Genomic DNA, 24111 nt, shown 5'->3' on the forward strand with positions numbered 1-24111 from the left:
TATTCAGAATAGCCACTTTTAGGCTATGTTCACACTATAAATCGCCAACGCTTTTGCAAGCGCTGAGCAATTTTTTGTGATTTTTTTTAAATCGCCTTTTCCTGCGCTGTATAAAGCGCTTTAAGCGCTTTTGCAGAGGGATTTTTTTTTCACTTCCTGACGTCAATCAGAAAGTAAACTCTTTCACTAAGAAAATAATAAATACAAAGTATTTATTCATAAAAGCGCTCGGGAAATCGCTACACAAAGCGTTTTGCGATTTCCCCGTACCTTCCCATTATAGGCAAATCGCCCAAAAAATGGTAAAGGCAGCACTTTTTGGAGTGGATCGGAATCGACCAGCTCACATGTGAACACTCTCATAGGGAATCATTGCACAAGCGCTTTTAGGGGGATTTTTAAAATCACCTGCGCTTAAAAAAAATCCCCAAAACGCTCTAGGTGTGAACAAGCCTTTACGATAATTTTCCTGGTTTCAGTATCAGAAATATTTCCTATATCCATATATTGGTTTGTAGCCCCGCCCTCCCAGTGATGCTTAGCTGTTTAGAGCATTCTGGGAAAGCATTCTGGGAAACCAAGCAATATTTTCACTGGCATCGGAGTTTTAAGAAACAACATTCCATAAAGCTGCACCTGAGAGGACTAACGATGTCCCCACTAGAGATGGCCTGACCCTCCGATTTTCGGTTCGCGAACTCCGCAAAAAGTTTGGTTCGTGCGAACTTCCGCGAACCGCAATAGACTTCAATGGGGAGGCGAACTTGGAAAACTAGAAAAATTTATGCTGGCCACAAAAGTGAAATGAAAAGATGTTTCAAGGGGTCTAACATCTGGAGGGGGGCATGGCGGAGTGGGATACACGCCAAAAGTCCCGGGGAAAAATCTGGATTGGACGCAAAGCAGCGTTTTAAGGGCAGAAATCACATTGCATGCTAAATTGCAGGCCTAAAGTGCTTTAAAACATCTTGCATGTGTATACATCAATCAGGGAGTGTAATTAGAGTTCTGCTTCACACTGACACACCAAACTCACTGTGTAACGCACCGCAAACAGCTGTTTGTGTAGTGACGGCCGTGCTGGACTGGTGCGCACCATGGCAAGATTGCTCTTCCTCACTCAGTGATGTCAGGTAATGTCTGACTGCCTTATTAACTTTCAATGGTTCTTTCTCTAACATAGTTAAAGCTTACAGGCCACAGCCCCAGGACTGCCTAATGCCGATCGGCGTAAGGTCCTGCGGGCCTGTGTTGCAGGAGATTGTGGCGCTGGTGCGTGCATCAGTGCTTGAATGACGGAGCTCCGTTCCTCCATCAGTCTCCCATCGGCGATCACCGCTAGGAGACTGTTAGATGGCGAAACCGCCATCTAATTAGTCTGTACAGCGCTGCGATCCACTGCAGCGCTGTACTGGGGACAGCCGTGTGACACGCCTGTCCCCCTGGGGGGGACAGAAGCAATCCCCTGTCATAGGCTGAAGCCTATGACAGCCGATCGCAGTGATTGGCTGGCTGTGGGAGGGAGGGGTCTGATCGCTCCCAGATGTTTGTTTTATGTTTTGTAAATATTTTTTTTTTATAAAAATGTGTATTTTTTTTTTATGAAAAAGGGGGGGGGGGGGGGGGATCACTTGTGTGCTGAGTTGTGCGGCCCTGCAGTGAGACCTTAAAGCTGCAGTGGCCCAATTAGTGAAAAATGGCCTGGTCTTTAGGGGGGGTTTAACACTGTGGTCCTCATGTGGTTAAATGATGTAATTAATAATTATTATTTTTTCTACAATTTTCATTTTACAGATTATTTAGTCAGGTTTTGCTCATTGAAAAATCTTTCCTCTCCCTGATTTACATTCTGAAATTTATCACAGGTGGCGATATCTTTAATCCTGTCAGTACATCACTGCGGAATGTTTGTTTACGGAGAACTCCCAAGGCAGTACAAATAATGCGCAGTGTCCCAGAATGTTTTGGGAGGATAATAGCCTAGGCTAAGCATCACTGGTAGGGTGGAGCTACATACCAATATACAGCATACATATATATAGGAAGTGTTTCTGAGTCTGCAGTACGGTACTTCTCTACAGGTTCAATACACAATGCCACGATGAACCAAAGGGAAACCATGGCAAATGCTCAGTGGCAGAAAAGCATTTGAGCATGCCGAAATGGGTCACTGGCAGCCAGCAACTGGCCCTTATAGGCAATGTCTCCTCTCCAACTCACTCCCCAGATGTCTACTCCCCTCTGCAGGCAGGATCCTTACTATCAGCAACTGTGACAGGAGGAGGGAGACTTCCCTAAGCAGGGTCGGGTCTAGAAACAATGGGGCCCTGGGCAAAATTATCCCGGGGGCCCTGCCAACAGACACTCCGAACAAAAAGTGGCATTGGGTGCCCTTTGTTGAAGTCAATTATCCCCCCAAGAGCCCCGGGGAGCAACAGTTAACTTGGGGGGGGGGCACATCGGGGGCCCCTACAGGCTCTGGGGCACTGGGCCAACTGCCCCCTTTTCCTCTATGGTTGCACCGGCCCTGTCCCTAAGCTTACTCCTCTGCCAAGCTGCTCCTTCGGGACACAGGAGCTTCCCCGCATCTCTTGAATAAGAGGCTTGACAGCCGCGATACCGGTGGAGCTGTCTGCCGAGGGCTCCCTCCTCCTCTCCAAACGCCTTCCTCCTGTTATTGGCTGCCTCCTCCATGGTCTGGGTACAGTATTGCTTACTTTGTTTGCACCGCCTAGTTTCCTGGGATCATAGTCGCCTATATGCACAGCACTTTTTTCACATATTTTCTATATTTGATGATGATAATTCTGTGTATTTATGCATTGTACTACACATTATCCTTCTAATGACGACACGACAAATGGTGGCGGCAGCCCCAGGACCGCCTAACGTCAATTGGTGTCAAGTCCTGGCGCAGGGTTTTGCAGGAGATTGTGTGCACCGATGCGCGTGCATCTCTGCTCCGTCATCAGTCTTCCAGCAGCGATCGCCACTAGGTGACTGTTAGACAGTGAAACCGCCGTCTATTTACACTGTACAGCGCTGCGAGGGGATCACTTGTGTGCCGAGTTGTACGGCCCTGCAGTGATCCCTTAAAGCTGCAACGGCCTAAATTGTAAAAAACTAGCCTGGTCACTAGGGGGGTGTAAGCCTATGGTCCTCATGGTGCCTTATTGCACTGCACTTATTTGCTTTTTGGTCTGTTGGGCCCTTATATACTTCACTATATTGATCAATACTTGAGAACCCGGGTTCTATACCCCATGATAGTTCAATTTATGAGCACCCTGGGGAATAATTTATTATACATATTCATTGATATAAAGCAGTTACCTAAAGCATGATATTATTATTATTTATATAGCGCTGACATCTTCCACATCACTGTACATAGTACATGTAGTCTTCATTAACTAGTCATATGTCTATGTATGTATGGTGTAGTGTATGTATCGTCGTCTAGGGCCAATTTACGGGGAAGCCACTTAACTTATCTGTATGTTTTTAGGATTTGGGAGTAAACCGGAGTGGCCAGAGGAAACCCACACAGACACGGGGAGAACATACAAACTCCTTGCAGATGTTGACCTGGCTGGGAATTGAACCGGGGACCCAGCGTTGCAAGGCAAGAGCGCTAACCATTATGCCACCGTGCTGTCTATTGCTAGTATTATTTGGTTGTTGAGATACCAATTTATTTTTTTAATGGTATTTTGATAGTGTATTCATAATTGAAATAAAATTTGAATATTCTGCCTAATTATAGTGTAGTGCTGTTCGATGGGCTGATATAGTTTATGCTTCACATGTGTATGCTCCTTTGGGGGGGGGCTAATGTAAACGTGCAGACTGTCACTCACAGGGAACGCACACAGGCTGATAGACTACACGCGATACATGATAGAACAGAAGGGGTAAGGAGAGGAACAATGCCCTCGCCGAAGAGGAGCTGGCAATCCAGCTCTTTTGAGGGGGATGGAGGCACTTAGGCACTTGGCAGCGAACACAAGGAATCCAGCGCAGGAGATTTGGGTGGCTATAGCGGCGCACAGAGTGCAACTTCGGCGCCGTCAGAAGACGGAGCTGAAGTTACATTTAAAACACAAATTTGGCTGCCAGCAATAGCTGGAAGCCAAATTACATTATTCTCCACTATCCACATGGACCTGGAGGGGGAATAGTATTTAACATGGCCGGGACTTGTGCAGCAGCAGGATCAGCCATACTGGCTGTATCCTGCGCCCAAGTCTCCCGGCTGCCACTTATCCCATACGCCTTGGCAGAGTGAGGCAACAGTAAGTCCACAATGAAATGGCTGCAATGCATGCCCTGACCACACGGTGGTGGTCAAGGTACATGCTTAGGTGGCCTATGCTTAGGCATGTCTGTATCACTTAGCTTTGGTGTTTTATGGTGGTAACATTTACCACTGAGTGTGCTTCTTATGGCAGTAATCACTAATTATCCTGACAATAGCATTCTACCACCCGACAAATGACCTGAGAAGGATAAAGAGGCTGGCATATTTCTTTGTTTTTAAACAATACCAATTGCCTGGCTGTTGCCGGTTGCCTGCCTGTTGCTGCTGATCTTCCATAAGCCTGGTACACACCATGCAATTTCTCGTCAGATAGATGGGTCGAAAAGATAATTTCCGACAGGCCCAATCTGATTTCCGATCGTTTTCCTGATCGATTTGCATAGAAGTAATTTGAAAATCGATCAGGAAAATGATTGGGAATCCGATCGGATTTGTTGGAAATTATCTATCGACCCATCTATCTGACGGGAATTGCATGGTGTGTACCAGGCATTACATTAGTAGTGTCTGAATCACAAACCTGTAACAAGCATGCGGCAAATGCAGTAAAACTTAAAATGAACCAGAGGTGTGAAACCTATGAAGCAGCCATATTTCCTTTTAAACAATACTAGTTGCCAGGCGGTCTTGCTGATCTTTCTGGTCAGTAGGGTCTAAATCACATACCTGAAACAAGCATGCCACTAATCTTGTCATAATCTGCATGCTTGTTCAGGATCTATGGCTTAAAGTATTAGAAGCAGAGGATCAGCAGGACAGCCAGGCAATGTGCATTATAATAAATATGGCAGCCTCCATATCCCTCTCAGGTCAGTTGTCCTTTAAAGTGGACCTGAACTCTTGCACAGGACAGAAGGAAAACAGAGGGAAATGCACCCTGTATGTATTTAGAGAATTAAGCCTGTCTAATCCCCCCTCATTTGTGATTGATCACAAGTGTAATTTTGATATCTGTGTCAGCTCAGGAATCTCCTCTGCCACAACAGAGCTGCTAATTTGTAAACACAGGATATTAACCCTATGTCTGCTTCCATGAAAGCAGGAAGTAGACACACTGCAGATTTATTGCAGGATTTGTATCAGCTGTAACAAAGAAATGTTTTTCTGTAAAGGTTATGCTGTGGTGTGAATCTTTTAGAGCAGAGAGGGAGTTCTGAGTTCAGCTCAGTAAGGAAGAGTAAATAAAAAAAGGGTCCCTGGGAGGTACTTAACTCGGGAGGAGGAAGCCTCCGGATCCTAACGAGGCTTCCCCATCCTCCTCCGTCCCTCCGTTGCTTTACCGGGACCTCCCGAATTGCGGCGAGGTAAATATTCTCCTACCGCGATCCTGCGCAGGTGCACTAGCCTCCCTTCATTCGAGGTTAAGGCGGAAATAGCTGAACCTGATCGATCTGCTCTACTGCGCAGGCGCGAGTCTTTTTGTGGCTGCGCAGTAGAGTGGATATGATCGGGCTCCGCTATTTCCGCCTAGCCCATACGAAGAGCCGCTGCTGCGCCTGTGCTGGATCCCGGCAAGGTTAATATACCAAGCCTTGTCAAGCCATCCAGGAGGCGTGGTGGGGTGTGACTGGAGATGTAATGGGGGTGTCACAGGAAGTGTAGTAGGGGTGTCACAGGAAGTGTGGTGGAGGTGGGACTGGAGGTGTAGTGCATGTAAAAGTGTGAGGAATTAGGAAAGTGTCGGAATAGTTGTGTGGTTTTGTTCTGTTCTGTGTCTGGGGGGGCTCAGATCAGGTTGCTGGAGCTCTGCAGTGATTCGGAGATAAATGACATCTCTATGCGAACTCGTCGCTGAGAATAACAAACAGCATAATTATATTTGGGAATACGCCGGGACAGACGCCGCCTCATGCTGTGAAATGTGTAAAGTCAGATGCTGCACAAGAAAACAAACGTGCCGCCTATCGCTGCCTGCATTTATAACGGTTTTAATGCAAATTTGAAAATTGGAAATATTTCCCATAAATCTGATCTTCCTTTTAAAGTAATGATAAGATGAGAGGAATATGGAAACTGCAGCAAATAGACGTAACTAAAAGCCAAATACCCGACTGCCCTGCTGATGTTCTGGCAACAGTAATGTCAGTCCGGGAAGGGGGGTTCACACCTGGGACAAGCATGCAGCCAGTGGAGTCAAACCTGGAACAAGCATGCAGCCAGTGGTGTCACATCTGGAACAAGCATGCAGCCAGTGGTGTCACATCTGGAACAAGCATGCAGCCAGTGGTGTCACATCTGGAACAAGCATGCAGCCAGTGGTGTCACATCTGGAACAAGCATGCAGCCAGTGGTGCCACATCTGGAACAAGCATGCAGCCAGTGGTGCCACATCTGGAACAAGCAAGCAGCCAGGGAAGTCACACCTGGAACAAGCATGCAGCCAGCGGAGTCATACCTGGAACAAGCAGGCAGCCAGCCAGTGGATTCACACCTGGAACAAACATGCAGCCAGTGGAGTCAACCCTGGAACAAGCATGCAACCAGTTTAGTAACACTGTGAACAAGCATGCAGCCTGTAGAGTCACACCGGGAACAGGCATGCAGCTAGTGGGGTCACACTCTGACAAAGCATGCAGCCAGCGGATTCACAACTGGAACAAGCATGCAGCCAGTAGGATCACACCTGGAACAAGCACGCAGCCAGTGGAGTCACACTTGGAACAATCATGCAGTAAGGGGAGTCACCCCTGGAACAAGCATGCAGCCAGTTTAGTAACACCGGGAGCAAGCATGCAGCCTGTAGAGTCACACCGGGAACAGGCATGCAGCTAGTGGGGTCACACTCTGACAAAGCATGCAGCCAGCGGATTCACAACTGGAACAAGCATGCAGCCAGTAGGATCACACCTGGAACAAGCACGCAGCCAGTGGAGTCACACTTGGAACAATCATGCAGTAAGGGGAGTCACCCCTGGAACAAGCATGCAGCCAGTTTAGTAACACCGGGAGCAAGCATGCAGCCTGTAGAGTCACACCGGGAACAGGCATGCAGCTAGTGGGGTCACACTCTGACAAAGCATGCAGCCAGCGGATTCACAACTGGAACAAGCATGCAGCCAGTAGGATCACACCTGGAACAAGCACGCAGCCAGTGGAGTCACACTTGGAACAATCATGCAGTAAGGGGAGTCACCCCTGGAACAAGCATGCAGCCAGTTTAGTAACACCGGGAGCAAGCATGCAGCCTGTAGAGTCACACCGGGAACAGGCATGCAGCTAGTGGGGTCACACTCTGACAAAGCATGCAGCCAGCGGATTCACAACTGGAACAAGCATGCAGCCAGTAGGATCACACCTGGAACAAGCACGCAGCCAGTGGAGTCACACTTGGAACAATCATGCAGTAAGGGGAGTCACCCCTGGAACAAGCATGCAGCCAGTTTAGTAACACCGGGAGCAAGCATGCAGCCTGTAGAGTCACACCGGGAACAGGCATGCAGCTAGTGGGGTCACACTCTGACAAAGCATGCAGCCAGCGGATTCAGAACTGGAAAAAGCATGCAGCCAGTAGGATCACACCTGGAACAAGCACGCAGCCAGTGGAGTCACACTTGGAACTATCATGCAGTAAGGGGAGTCACCCCTGGAACAAGCATGCAGCCAGTTTAGTAACACCGGGAGCAAGCATGCAGCCAGTGGAGTCACACCTGGAACAAACACGCAGCCAGTGGAGTCACACTGGGAACAAGCATGCAGCCAGCTGACTTACACTTGGAACTAGCATGCAGCCAGCTGACTTACACCTGAAACAAGCATACAGCCAGCTGACTTACACCTGCAACAAGCATGCAGCCAGTGGAGTCACACCTGGAACAAACACGCAGCCAGTGGAGTCACACTGGGAACAAGCATGCAGCCAGCTGACTTACACTTGGAACTAGCATGCAGCCAGCTGACTTACACCTGGAACAAGCATACAGCCAGCTGACTTACACCTGCAACAAGCATGCAGCCAGCAGAGTCACACCTGGAACAGGCAGGCAGCCACTGGCCAGAAATTACAGGGATAATTGTGGCGGCTGTCTTACTGACAGGTCCTACTTCAGTGACTGCTGAACTGCCTCCCCACAGATGCAGTGACAGTGCCCCCTCCCCTTCCTTGAAGTGACAGTGTTATGCTGGGTACATGCGTTACGTTTTTTCGTACGATAGATGCATCCGATTGATAAATTCCCTCATGGTTCGATATTACTCCCGATCGATTCTCATAGAAGTGAATGGAAAAAGATAAGAAAAACGAGCGAAGATAAGAGAATCGAGCGCAGAATCGTGCGTAAAAAACGATCAGGTGGGAAAATCAAGCAGAAAAACTTAACATGTGTACCCAGCATTAGGCTGAGCATATAGCGACTTTTTTTTTACCTCTTAAGGTTGAACGCAGTGCTTGTACACTCAATGCATTCTTAAGGTGGCCACACACCATACAATTTTTTAAATATCTGTTCAATTTAAGAATTGCAATCAATTTTTCTGACTGATTGTAACATTTCAAAAATATGACCAATGTACCACACACATATGTTAAATTTTTCCCCAATTATGATAAAAATGATTGGAAACTGAGAAAATTGCTTGGGCGTGTACATTAATAAATTAACAATCTAACACACACCATACAATCTTTAGAGAAATTGAAGAAAAATATCTGGCATTCCGGACAGATAAAAATTGAAAAAAACGGGAAATCCGATCGGATTTTGCAGTCGAATGAAATAAAAACTTTCGATTTTTATCGGAAGATCCGATCGTTTTTATCGAATTGCCGTAAAATCCGATCATTGTATTGTATCATGTGTGGCCACCTTTATGGGTCAAACACAATTCTACAATGTGTTTGTGTTTCACTGCATTTCCGCTTTCACATTTGCATCTCGGGAAAGAAACTTCCCTTCTCTAGTTCCGGCCATGACAGCTCCCCCCCCCCCCCCCCCCAATAATGGCAGCCTAGTGTCCATGCCAGGGGGTGTGAGGGGTACCATAAGAAACAAAACATAAACAGACTCCATCCCCCCTTAGCCTCCAACCTCCCGATCGCCCCCAAATGGCTGAAGCAGGCCCCAGTCTGCCATAGTCATTAAATCCCAGGTATCTTCTTACATGATAAAATTGTAATAGCGGCACTTACAAGTCTCTTGTGTCACCCGTTGTCCTATCACTAGTAGGGTGTGCACTGCAGATAAGTATGCCATGAAATTGCTGTGTGAGTGTCCTTTCTCCTGCAGCCTTTGCTCCTTTAGCGAGGATCAGGTCAGAGGAAGGCAACGCTGTCTCTTGTTTGATATCTTTCTCTTCCTCTGCTTGGCGGAGGCACACTTTAAGATAAGACTGAATAATCTGAATTTCCTCTCATTTCCTGCCGTTACCTCCCATTCTCTACATTCACGAGCTGTCAAATGGTCATTAATCACTTTTTGACTCTTTCCTGACTGGTTCTCTGTAAGGTTTGGGCAAGCGATTTGGTAATGAAAGCGCTGGAAAGCGATTAATATGAGAATGACGCAGACACAAAGCTTTTCATTATGAGCGTCGCAAAAAGGGACGGAGGGAAATGATTTATGTTGTGCTGGCGGAGGGACGGAGAGGTACATAAATTATGGTTGCACAATTCGGGGTGATTCTGCCAGATTAATGAAGATACCGGATATTTCATTAATTACAGCTAATCTGTATTAATAGGTGTGTGCATAGCAGTCTTTGAAGTTAATTCATGGCCGTTATTACATCTATCTGCAAATTTTGCATCTAATTGCTGTAATTCCAAATATCCTCGATTATCAGACGGTCGGCTGGGCAAATAAACGCCTCTGCTAGTCACACATCAGCCCCGCCTAATACATCTTCCTTTCTGAATACACTATAACTATCCTCCCAGCAAAGCAAGCTGGATAAGAGTGTCTCGTTTACTCTTTGTGGCTGAGGGCTTGTTCACATTAAAGGGACACTTAAAGAGACTCCGTAACAAAAATTGCATCCTGTTTTTTATCATCCTACAAGTTCAAAAAGCTATTCTAATGTGTTCTGGCTTACTGCAGCACGTTCTACTATCACCATCTCTGTAATAAATCAACTTATCTCTCTCTTGTCAGACTTGTCAGCCTGTGTCTGGAAGGCTGCCAAGTTCTTCAGTGTTGTGGTTCTGCTATGAACTCCCCCTTCCAGGCCCCTGTATGCACACTGCCTGTGTGTTATTTAGGATTAGAGCAGCTTCTCTCTTCTCTCTTATCTTTTACAAGCTGGATAAATCGTCCTCTGAGCTGGCTGGGCTTTCACATACTTAGGAATTACAGACAAGGGCAAAGCTGTTTGCAGGAAGAAACAAGCAGCCTGAAACTTCAGTGCATGAGAACAGGGGGAAAGAAACACACAAATAATCTCTTGAGATTCAAAAGGAAGGCTGTATACAGCCTGCTTGTGTATGAATGTATTTTCTATGTGTGGACATACTGTACATCAACCTACTTCCTGTTTTGGTGGCCATTTTGTTTGTTTATAAACAAACTTTTTAAAACTGTTTTTAACCACTTTTAATGCGGCGAGGAGCGGCGAAATTGTGTCAGAGGGTAATAGGAGATGTCCCCTAACGCACTGGTATGTTTACTTTTGTGCGATTTTAACAATACAGATTCTCTTTAAGTCAAACAAAAAAAATGAGTTTTACTCACCTAGGGCTTCCAATAGCCCCCTGCAGCTGTCCGGTGCCCTCGCCGTCTCCCTCCGATCCACCTGGCCCCGCCGGCAGCCACTTCCTGTTTCGGTGACAGGAGCTGACAGGCTGGGGACGCGAGTGATTCTTTGCGTTCCCAGATACATTAGCACCCTCTATGCTGCTATATGGAATATGATATATGCTATAGCAGCATAGATGGCGCTATTGTGGCCAGGAACGCGAAGAATCACTCACTTCCCCAGCCTGTCAGTTCCTGTCACCGAAACAGGAAGTGGCTGCCGGCGGGGCCAGGAGGATTGGAGGGAGACGGCGAGGGCACCGGACAGCTGCAGCGGGCTATTGGAAGCCCCAGGTGAGTAAAACTCATTTTTTTGTTTGACTTAAGTGTCCCTTTAAGAGCATTTTTGCTTTTTTTAGCTCTGGCGGTTTTTAAAAGCGCTTCTGCAATGTTGCTCTATGTGAGTGTTCTGAGCGGTGAGATTTCTTTCCAATCGCAAATACGGCTCCTGCACCATTTCCTGAGCGTTTGCGCTTTAATACAAAGTATAGGGAAATCGCAAAGCACTTGAAATAGCGCTTTGAAAAGCGATTTGCCAATCGCTTTCAACAATAAATATATTGTAGTCGCAGTTCCAGGTCAAAGAGTTCACTAACTGTGGTCAGGAAGAAAAAAAAATTGCTGGACAAAAGCGCTTAGAAAAACGCTCAACAAAGAGATGGACTAGTCCAAAACCTGTCACTTCTGTCAGATTTCTACTACCTACTGTAAGTGCCAGCAACATAGGAGAAAAGTAATTTATGGCTCATTTTACTCTGGACAAAACGTACTACTTATTTGTATATGTTTGCACATATTTTACAATTTTTCGCTGTAATGCCCCTTTAATTCTGGTGTATGGAAGGAACACAACTGCCTAATTCTGATGGAATCTGATCAGAGAAGGATCTATTACCTGCCACACAATGCAGGCAGATTTCTAGTCGATTTCAGCATGAAATCTACTGGAAGTCTTTGAAGCCCCCTTCACCTGCCAGACCCCCAGGACTCCCCCTAGCTGTCAGTTGTCCACAGACAATCCTCCTGTGTTCTCTCTCCATCACTGTAGGGGCGCCTGTACCCTGTGACCCAGTGGCATGCACATGTTACTGAGTAACGTGGTACAGGCACCCTTGCGGCGATAGAGAAAATACACAGGAGGAGGAGTGTGAGCTCTGCTGTAACACTCTGAACAGTCGGGAAGGGTACACATTTTAGATGAGGGGAGACAGGCTGGAGGTCCATTGCAAGTCCAGAAATCTAACAACCAGGGACAGATTTCTGCAAACGCCACAAAGACCCAGGACTTGGGCGGCTGCAGGCCAAGGGGGGACCTGGACATGAATTGGGGGTTGCTACATATGAACTAAAAGGCCGCAAATGGGAAGCAACATATAAAAGGGAAGCTGATGTCTATGAGAGCTGTAAATGAAAGAGAGGCGCTGCTGTACATGGATGATACACATGGAAGAGGGGCTGCACATGGAATGGGAGGGGCTGCAGTACAGGGATGATACACATGGAAGAGGGGGCTGCACATGGAATGGGAGGGGCTGCAGTACAGGGATGATACACATGGAAGAGGGGGCTGCACATGGAATGGGAGAGGTGCTGCTGTACATAGATGATACACATGGAAGAGGGGGGCTGTACATGGAATGTGAGGGGGCTGCAGTACATAGATGATACACATGGAATGGGAGGGGGCTGCTGTACATAGATGATACACATGGAAGAGGGGGGCTGTACATGGAATGGGAGGGGGCTGCAGTACATGGATGATACACATGGAAGAGGGGGCTACCAGGGGCGTAGGGCCTGTGGTCGCAACGGTCGCCTCGGCGACCGGGCCCGGCTCCTGAAGAGGCGGGGGAGGGGCCCGGGGGGCCCATGTCCGTTTGGACTCGGAGATGGGATCCCTGCGTGCGTTATTGGGAGGGGGGAGCTGCAGCCGTGGGGAGGGCAGTCCGACCTCTCCCCGGGCCCCCCCCTCCCCCTCAGATGCAGAGTGCGCAGCGCACGGAAGCGCTGTAGGCAGAACTCACCTGCCTGCGTTCCAAGCGCCGCTGGTCTCCTCCCGCTCTGCATAGATCTGCTGTTACACACTGCTTCCGGCTAAACAGGAAGCAGTGTGTAACAACATCTATACAGAGCGGGAGGAGACCAGCGGCGCAGGGACGGAGGTGAGTTCCGCCTACAGCGCTTCCGTGCCTATCCGGGGGGGCAGCTACCTACTCTAACCTATCCTGGGGGGCCAGCTACCTACCTAACCTATCCTGGGGGGCAGCTACCTACTCTAACCTATCCGGGGGGGCAGCTACCTACTCTAACCTATCCTGGGGGCCAGCTACCTACCTAACCTATCCTGGGGGGCCAGCTACCTACCTAACCTATCCTGGGGGGCCAGCTACCTACCTAACCTATCCTGGGGGGCCAGCTACCTACCTAACCTATCCTGGGGGGCCAGCTACCTACCTAACCCATCCTGGGGGGCCAGCTACCTACCTAATCTATCCTGGGGGGCAGCTACCTACCTAAGCTATCCTGGAGGGGCAGCTACCTAACCTATCCTGGGGGGCAGCTACCTAACCTATCCTGGGGGGGCAGCTACCTACTTAACCTATCCTGGGGGGCCAGCTACCTACCTAACCTATCCTGGGGGGGGCCAGCTACCTACCTAACCTATCCTGGGGGGCCAGCTACCTACCTAACCTATCCTGGGGGAAAGCTACCTAATCTATCCTGGGGGGCAGCTACCTAACCTATCCTGGGGGGCACCTACCTCATCTAACCTATACTGGGGGGCAGCTACCTAATCTAACCTATACTGGGGGGCACCTACCTATCTAACCTGGGGGCACTTAATTGTCTAACCTGTATTCGGGGCACCTAGCTAGCCTATACAGGTGGCAACTATACTGGCTACCTATATTGGAGGCACCTACCTAACTAACCTATACTGGGGGCACCTACCTATCTAACCTATGCTGGGGGCAACTATTCTGGCTACCTATATTAGAGGCACCCACCTAGCTAACCTGTACTGGCGGCGCCTGCCTATCTAACCTATACTGGGGGCAACTATACTGGCTACCTATGCTGGAGGCACCTACCTGGCTAACCTATACCGGGGGCAACTATACTGGCGTACCTATGCCTGGCTACCTATACTGGGGGGACCTATAGCTGGCTATAGGGATTCGGATATGTGTGTGCGTCGGGTGTTGCCGGGGGAGGGGGGCTGTTGTTGCCGTGGGGGGGGGGGGGGGCCCACATCCAGATTCCGCATCGGGGCCCAGAGGTTTGTAGCTACGCCACTGGGGGCTACACATGGAATGGGAGGGGGCTGCTGTACATAGATGATACACGTGGAAGAGGGGGCTGCACATGGAATGGGAGAGGTGCTGCTGTACATGGATGATACACATGGATGAGGGGGCTGCACATGGAATGGGAGGGGCGCTGCTGTGCTTGGAAGGGGAGAGAGAGAGAGAGAGAGAGAGAGAGAGAGGAGAGAGAGAAGAGAGTGAGAAAGAGAAGAGAGAGGAGAGAGAGAGAGAAAGAAGAGAAGAGAGAGAGAAAGAAGAGAGAGAAGAGAGAGAGAGTGTGTGTGCAGGGACGGATCTAGACCAAGTTGCCCCAAGTTGCGCCTGGGGCAAGGTCAGGTTTTGGCGCCTAAGCTGCCATTCCTCATCCACATTTTGCCGCCTTTTTAAGAATTCAACAAACTGCGCCTGGGGCAAGAGACCCGCTTGCCCCCCCCCCTAGATCCGTCCCTGTGTGTGTGTGTAGGGTATCAGATTGGGCTCCCCCTGAGTTCCACCTGCCATTTAGGTTAAAGGGTGGACTTTATAAGGGAACTAAGAAGAGACACCTATTTGTCCCTAGGCATCTGCTTAGACTGCCATGTAGAGGTGGTTTTTATGCACATGTATATAGCTTGGAAATGGTCCAAATCCAGCCTGAAACCATTTGTACGTAAATTGGAGTTATCACATCCCACTGATCAACTTGAGGCCTCTCTTACACGGGCAGCTGAAGGCGGGTAATTTGCCGGCCGGCACCTCCTAGCCAGAAACAGATCATCCACAAGGCAATACTAAGCAGTTGCTTAGGTCCTGCATAGAGTGTAGGGGCCCTGTGGATGCTAGCCTCTACCAAATATAACTGAAAAAGCCTGGTAACTATCAGTGGTGGGCAAAAACTGCTAGCCTGCCTATGGCCCCATTTCATCTTAATCTATTTCTGTTCCTAGCTCTCGGCATGGGCAGTGGACAGGTTCAGCCGCCCGCGGAAAAGAGGCCTGACGGACAAGTGAAGTTGGAGGAGGAGTCTTAATTTTCACTAGCAAGTCAGCTGAAGGAGTTAACAGCAGGCCATGGGAGTGGGGCCCTCCCTGCTTCTTGGCTGAACAGTATAATCTTGCTCGTTTGTCTCTTACTCTCTGTTTTTCTATAATTCCCACTCTGTTCATCTCTGTCTCTCTCCATTTCTACCCTCCCCCCATCCTCCGCCTGACATATCACTGTCCCCCTCTCCCCTAAGTGGCAGGCAGCATCCTCCTCACACCTCCCCGCCCTCCGCAGCAGATGTCTGTACTCCGGCACTCAGGACTCCTGTGTATGACACTGCCCCCTCCTGGGACCCCCCGGGACCCTCATCCTCATCCACTCTGACATGTGCTCATCACCAGCTTGTATATATGTCTGTGATGATTACATATCTTGTCTATCAGACATCTCTTCCTCCCTCGGCTCTGATATGTGCAAAGTGCAAGCTCTGGGTCCAGAGACTCTTCTGTAACCACCAGAAATACTCAGAACTGGACTCTGCCTCCAATAAGGCCACCTACAGCGTTTTCTGCTTTCTAGGAATTGCCGATGATTCTAAAAGCGCTGGGGCAATGCAAGCCTATGGGGGTGATTCCACAGAAGTGACTGCAATTTGCAGAAATCGCAATAGTGGAGCAGAAAAGGATCAGTGCACACCAAAATTGCAATTGCAATTGCTAGTGCTTTTTAATATGTAAATGCGATTTTTTTTTAAAAGCGATTTTCAGAGCAATTTTTGAATTAATGTGCATTTTTACACATTCATTCAAGCTGAACTGCTCCCAAATATCTTTGCGATTTAAAAAAAAAAAAAAATCACAATGCTGCTGTGGGAACGCATACCTATGAAAATGCCGCTGGGATATTTAGGACCCACTAGGGCAATTTTGGCAGCATTTTGGGATCACCAACCATCGTCAGCGATTTCCAAAAATGCTTTGCCAATGAAAGTGAGTTGTGAGGAACCTACTAGTGCGATTGCAATTAGGGGTAATCGCTGTTACAGGACAGTCAGCATTTTGAGTGCATTTGCGCTCAGTGCTGTGTATAGTAGCGCTGCAAAATGGCCTTGAAAAGCTTCCGTCCGTAGCCCCGCCCCAGAGCAGAAGAGGTCACAGGCATTTCTGTGATTGGTCCTAGAGAAACACCTATGACCTCTTCCTTTCGGGGGCAGGGCTACGGACGGAAGCTGAACACCTGGTAAGTATAATAAAGTTTGACAGAAAAAAACCCTCACATTTCTAATTGGAAGTAGGTATAGGGAATCGCAAGCGCAATTGCACTAGGAATCACTGCACACAGAGCTGTGGCAATTTTAAAGTGCAGAGACGTCCGCCTGTCCGTGGCCCGCCTGAGACGTCCGCCTGTCCGTGGCCCGCCTGAGACGTCCGCCTGTCCGTGGCCCGCCTGAGACGTCCGCCTGTCCGTGGCCCGCCTGAGACGTCCGCCTGTCCGTGGCCCGCCTGAGACGTCCGCCTGTCCGTGGCCCGCCTGAGACGTCCGCCTGTCCGTGGCCCGCCTGAGACGTCCGCCTGTCCGTGGCCCGCCTGAGACGTCCGCCTGTCCGTGGCCCGCCTGAGACGTCCGCCTGTCCGTGGCCCGCCTGAGACGTCCGCCTGTCCATGGCCCGCCTGAGACGTCCTCCTGTCTGTGGCCAGCCTGAGACGTCCGCCTGTCCGTGGCCAACCTGAGAAGAAGGAATAAACATTGTTAAACGACAACTATCAAAGTTAATTAAAGTTTTAAGTGCCACATATACTGTATTTCCAGTAATTACTAGCAAATAGCAATACAAAGGCTTTTTTTTATCTTTTCTTTTTAATGTGAAGAATTAAAGACACTTACAGAGAAAAGTTTTCACTGTGAGCATTACTATGGAGGACTGTGTCCAGCACATCCAGCATACAGAAACAATCTTCACTGGCTGTAATTCTGTGCCTGGAATCTGTTCAGAATAATAAAAAGCAGAAATATAGCTTAAAATATGTGTAAATAACTCATCAGCTGCAGCTCTGTGTGTACCTTTGTCTCTCTCTCTCTCTGCCTCATGAAGTGTAAACAGAGTTTACAGCCAGGAACAGCTCATTCTGAATGGGGGTGGTGAAGCATCCAAGTAAGGGAAAAAAGTATAGGTCCTTCTCTTCAGATCCTTCTTTGTATCTAAAAAATCCCTCAGCTGATCTCATATGATCTGTGAAAAAGCAGAATGTGTGTGTGTGTGTGTGTGTGTAAACAGGGCAGAAAGAAACAGTAAATCATTCCTCTGTGAATAGTGACAGAGACTTGGAACCTATCTACATGGTACAGCTCTAGCCTTGACAGGACACAAACTGTTACAAAAGCTTATAAACAAAGCATTTTTTTTGCACACAGGCTGCCATCAGAGACTTCTAAAAAGCTTTCTATTGTTGCTGGCTAAAAGCTCTGTATTAATGTGGGGTTTACAGAAGGACAGTTTCTTTAATAGTTCATCTTTAAGTTTAGTAAATGAGGGACAACTAGAAGCTTCTTCAGAGAAAGAGAAGGTCCCTGAAATGTGCGATATGTTGTCACCCCTGCCACGCTCCTGATAATAAGTGTGACCCTTGTTATGTGATGATGAGCAGTGCGTATCTGTACATAACCCGTATTACAGGGGGCGACACTGACCACTTCTCAGCAGCAAGGCCTCTGTGAGATTAATCAGCAGTGACAGCCCCGCTGGGCCCAGCGTGGACGATTCTATTAGTTGTGGCTCCCAGCTGAACTATCTCGCTGATATAATGAAGGATCAGCAGCCACAGGGAGATCTGAGCTCACTGTAATGCGGAGCGACAATAATGTATCAGAGCTATTACACAAGAAGAGAAATCTCTGTTTCCGTTATCCAGAGTTCTGGGAAATCGTGTCAGATGTGAAGGATTAGAGAGGCAGAGGTCTCCTGCCTGGCAGAGGTGAGATCTCCAGAGCTCTGATGGGGAGATCTCTGCAGAGAGAGTGCTGCATGATGGATGGATGGAAGCATAGATGGATGGATAGGTGGATGCAAAGAAGGGTGAATGGAAGGATGGGTGGAAGGACAGTAGGATAGATGGGTGGAAGGATGAATGGAGGAATAGATGGATTGATGAATGAAGGGATGAATCGAAGGAAGAATGGCTGGAAGGATGCGTGGGAGGGTGGAAGGAGGGATAAGTGGATAGATGGAAGGAAAGATGGATGACTGGATAGAAGGAAGAATGGCTGGCTGGAAGGATGGGGGGATGAATGATGGATTGATAGAGGGATTGGCAGATGGATGGAGGGATAGGCGGATGGAGGGAGGGAAGGAAGAAAGTCTGCTGATCAAGCAGGGGGGTTTGAGCATCCTACGTTTTTGGTCCGGCGTTTTGCTCTACCACCTGTTTCTTCTGTGTGGTGGGGGTTGGGCTGGTTCTGATAAAAACAAACAAACACTGCTCAACTGATGCCTAACCCTAATTGCCCCCGCCACCAATGCCTAAAGGTGACCATACACTTATTGATTTGCAGCAGATTCGACTATCAGATTTCTGGCAGATGCCTGTCAGGTCCAATCTGAAAGGAATCTACAATGGCTTGCAAAAGTATTCAGCCCCGTTGAAGTTTTCCACATTTTGTCACATTACTGCCAGAAACATGAATCAATTTTATTGGAATTCCACGTGAAAGACCAATACAAAGTGGTGTACATGTGAGAAGTGGAACGAAAATCATACATCATTCCAAACATTTTTTACAAATCAATAACTGCAAAGTGGGGTGTGCGTAATTATTCAGCCCCCTTTATTCTGAGTGCAGTCAGTTGCCCATAGACATTGCCTGATGAGTGCTAATGACTAAATAGAGTGCACCTGTGTGTAATCTAATGTCAGTACAAATACAGCTGCTCTGTGACGGCTTTAAAGGTTGTCTAAGAGAATATTGGGGGCAACAACACCATGAAGTCCAAAGAACACACCAGACAGGTCAGGAATAAAGTTATTGAGAAATTTAAAGCAGGCTTAGGCTACAAAAAGATTTCCAAAGCCTTTGGACATCCCACGGAGCACTGTTCAAGCGATCATTCAGAAACAGAAGGAGTATGGCATAACTGCAAACCTACCAAGACAAGGCCGTCCACCTAAACTCACAGGCCGAACAAGGAGAACGCTGATCAAAAATGCAGTCAAGAGGCCCATGGTGACTCTGGACGAGCTGCAGAGATCTACAGCTCAGGTGGGGGAATCTGTCCATAGGACAACTATTAGTCGTGCACTGCACAAAGTTGGCCTTTATGGAAGAGTGACAAGAAGAAAGCAATTGTGAACAGAAAAGCATAGGAAATCCTCTTTGCAGTTTGCCACAAGCCATATGGGGGACACAGCAACCATGTGGAAGAAGGTGCTCTGGTCAGATGAGACCAAAATGGAACTTTTTGGCCAAAATGCAAAACGCTATGTGTGGCAGAAAACTAACACTGCACATCCCTCTGAACACACCATCCCCACTGTCAAATATGGTGGTGGCAGCATCATGCTCTGGGGGTGCTTCTCTTCAGCAGGGACAGGGAAGCTGGTCAGAGTTGATGGGAAGATGGATGGAGCCAAATACAGGGCAATCTTGGAAGAAAATCTCTTGGAGATTGCAAAAGACTTGAGACTGGGGCAGAGGTTCACCTTCCAGCAGGACAACGTCCCTAAACATAAAGCCAGGGCAGCAATGGAATGGTTTAAAACAAAAACTTATCCATGTGTTAGAATGGGCCAGTCTAAGTCCAGATCTAAATCCAATCGAGAATCGGTGGCAAGATCTGAAAACTGCTATTCACAAACGCTGTCCATTTAATCTGACTGAGCTGGAGCTGTTTTGCAAAGAAGAATGGGCAAGGATTTCAGTCTCTAGATGTGCAAAGCTGGTAGAGACATACCCTAAAAGACTGGCAGCTGTAATTGCGGCAAAAGGTGGTTCTACAAAGTATTGACTCAGGGGGCCGAATAATTACACACACCGACCCCACTTTGCAGTTATTGATTTGTAAAAAATGTTTGGAATCATGTATGATTTTCGTTCCACTTCTCATGTGTACACCACTTTGTATTGGTCTTTCATGTGGAATTCCAATGAAATTGATTCATGTTTGTGGCAGTAATGTGACAAAATGTGGAAAACTTTAAGGGGGCCGAATACTGTTGCAACCCACTGTATCTGATCTGTGTGCCACACACTAGGAACAGATTTCCAATAGATTTCAGTATGAAATCTATGGGAAATCGATCTAAATGCATTATTGGATCATTAGATCCAATGCAACTCTATGGGCAATCGATCTGCTGCCAGCAGCAAATCGACCTAGATTTTCCATCCTGTCAGATAGATCAAATCGATCGAAATCGGACCGCAAATCGATCAAATGGGGAATTTGATAGAATCGATTTCTGATCGATTATATAGAATCTATTGATCTTCTGGAGTCCCTGTCGCGCTCCCTCATACAGAACAAGATATTTGAGGGTATAGCAGTGGGAAAGAGCCGACTGTATTCAGCATTATTTGCGGACGATATTTTGCTTTTTTTTGGCAGATCCGGAGAGAGATGTAAGTAAAGTAATAGAGCATATTAAGCTTTTTGGAGAATCATCAGGATTTGCTATAAATTTTCATAAAAGCGAGCTTTTATTTCTTTCACAGAGAATGGCTAGTAAACACTTTCAAAATTAAGATGCAAATAAATTATAAGAATTCTTTTAACACCTATTTGGGCATAAAACTGCCCAGACACATTGATCAGCTCTATAACCTGAACTATACCCCTCTGATTCAGAAGATCATTACGAAATGGGAACATCTACCCTTGTCTCTGGCAGTAAGAATACAACTCATAAAGATGTTTAGTGTAGCTAGACTCCTCTATCCACTGCAGACACTTCCCTTGTTATTGAAACATAGATATAAAGACATTGGAGTCTGCATTCACTAGATTTCTCTGGAGGTCTAGGAAGCCCAGAATCTCCCTTACTAAATTAAAGGTTACTATTCCCCAATTGGGATTACACTTCCCAGACATTTAGAAGTTATAATCTCTCTGCTATATTTCGACACATTAGAGATAGGTAGTACACATTTTTATACATCCACACAACTGGATAGAGAAATGGTGGCCCCCTACTCCCTGCAAGGAATTCTCCACACGCCTTGGAAACTGTTACCATCAAATATAACATTTTAACAAGAGATACCATAATCACGTGGAGAGAGGTTAGAAAACGTTATGGCCTACCGGCACACATTTCTACTCTTTGGCCATTTATTAAGAATCCAAGCTTTGGACCGGGGAACATGCATGGGGCCTATGGCCAGTGGGAGGCGATGGGGATAACCAATCTGGGGGATCTGTTGGATCTAGAGGGGAACTTGCCAACATGGGATGTGGTCTTAAATACTAAAGAGGTTCTTTCCAACCATGAGTTTTATTTTGGTCAAGTAAAAAGCTGTGATGAAGATGACGGGAGGGTCAGGAAAGGTGAAGACTCACCAAGATTTTGATGGTATGTTGTCTGGAATAAAGTGTAAACAATCCCTTTCCGGAATCTACACATTCATAAGGTATACACAACCTAAAACGGAAAGACTATTTTTCCCAAATATACAAATGGGCAGATTTATTAGAAATTCCTAGAGATGATTTTATTGAAAATATCAAGAAAGGTTGGGGTGAGTCAGAAAAACAATGATAAATGAGGAATGGAGGTAAATGTTAAAATAACATATAGAGCTTATATTCCCATTAAAAAACCTTATAACCGTCAAGACTTGGAAGGAGGAGTGAAATGCCCCAAATGTGGAAGTCTTGATCCAGATTTGAATCATATGTTATGGTTTTGTGCAAGCATTCAAAACTTCTGGTTGGAAACGCTAGACTTTGCTAAAAGTATTACTGATATTCAGAGGCCTGTTAACCCACTATTTTGCCTGTTTCATAGCCTTGGTCAATTAGAGGATGATGAGGCTCCTCTAACTATAAAATGGGAACATCTATTACTTCTGGCAGCCAAAAAGGCGGTCATGAAAAGATGGTTAAACCCTTCCCCACCTAATGTACAAGATGTGATAGAGCTAATGAACCATATCCTTCATCTAGAACGTCTTTCTCTAGAAAAGAAGAACGTCTTTCTCTAGAAAGGATGAAACCCAAAACTGTATCAACATTTTTTAATACATGGCAGAGATGTATCGAAAAAACTTTCGCCAGATACCAAATTGTTCAACTAATGAAATTCTTCGAAAATACCACATGGTATTTAAAAGGCAAAATAGGGGGTTACCTGGGGTTGCTTGAAATCTAATTATAATTTTTATTATAATTACAATCCTATTGTGTTGTAACAAAGAAAGGGGTAGGGCGGCAATGCACAAGAATATATAAAAAAGAAGAGGGGTGGGGTAGCAGTAAGGCCCCGTTCACACTTGCGGTTTTGCAAAAACCGCACCGGATGTCCGGACCGCACCGGAGCCGGATCGGACCTGACCCGTACGGTTCCAGTCCGGATCCGGTCCGGATCCAGTCCGGTTGCATACGGTTTCCGTGCGGTATGAACACGGTTGCGGTCCGGATCCGGATTCTTAAAGAGATAACAACCTGTATAAATACCTGGGGTTCTGGGAGGTCAGCAGAAGCTCTGGGGTCATTGTTGGAGACAGCTGGACGTGTGGAGACCATCCTTGGATACAGAGACAGCAGTTGGGACCATGGATCCAGTCATTTTTTACGCTTATTACCTGGGAATTCTCTCCTTCCTGTTGTTTACCTACTACTATGTGGGGAGAAGGCGTGCTCCTCGCAGGAGATGGTGGGTGCACCCTCTACTAGCCAGGAGGCAGAGGAAGGGAGAGTTCCAGGCCCTCTACCGGGACCTCAGACGACACCCACAGAAGTTCTACAGCTACACTCGGATGTCTATTCCCCTGTAAGTATCTAGGCCTAAATACACCAACCCCCACCATCCCTAAACACCCCACCCTCACCCCCACAACACCTCATCCCTGTATACCTAGCTAAACACACCACCCTGACCCCCACACCCCTGTATACCTAGCTATACACTACACCCCCACCCTCCACAACACTCCCAAACCTCTGTAAACACACCTCCCCCATCCTCCACCCAACACCTTGTCCCACAACATACTTTACAGCTTCTTCCTTTCCATCTCCTGACAGGTTTGATACCCTTTTGGAGATGGTGAAGGATGACCTTAGGAAGAAGGATACCACGTTCAGGAGAGCAGTCACACCACAAGAACAACTACTCATCACACTGAGGTATGTAAAAACAAATTTTTTTATTGCAAAAACAACATGGAAACATTCTTCCAACATGGAAGACAAAAAATAACATATCTATGGTATAGCCCGGTCAGTTTTAAGGAACACCAACCACCAACTTTGTGCTGGAAGAGTTGCAGGGCATAGCTGCCCAAGTGTCTTTCGGGGACACCAGTCCCTAATATTAAAGTGCTTCAAAAACCTAACCACTGGCACAGGACCCTCTGAGCCATGGATGAAGGACACAGGTCAGTGAAAAGGCTAGGCCTCTCACCGACCAGTGTAGGTGTCCTTCATCCATGGCTCCAAGGGTCTTGTGCAAGTGATTAGGAACAAGAACAAAGTGAGGAGCAAGAGGAACCGATGGCAGAGGAGCAGGACTACAGGTAGTGTCTTTCGGGGACACCAGGCCCTAAATTTTTAGTGCTTCTAAAACCTAACCACTGGCACAGG

The sequence above is a fragment of the Hyperolius riggenbachi genome, chromosome 4, assembly GCF_040937935.1.
Source record: "Hyperolius riggenbachi isolate aHypRig1 chromosome 4, aHypRig1.pri, whole genome shotgun sequence".
Lineage (NCBI taxonomy): Eukaryota > Metazoa > Chordata > Amphibia > Anura > Hyperoliidae > Hyperolius > Hyperolius riggenbachi.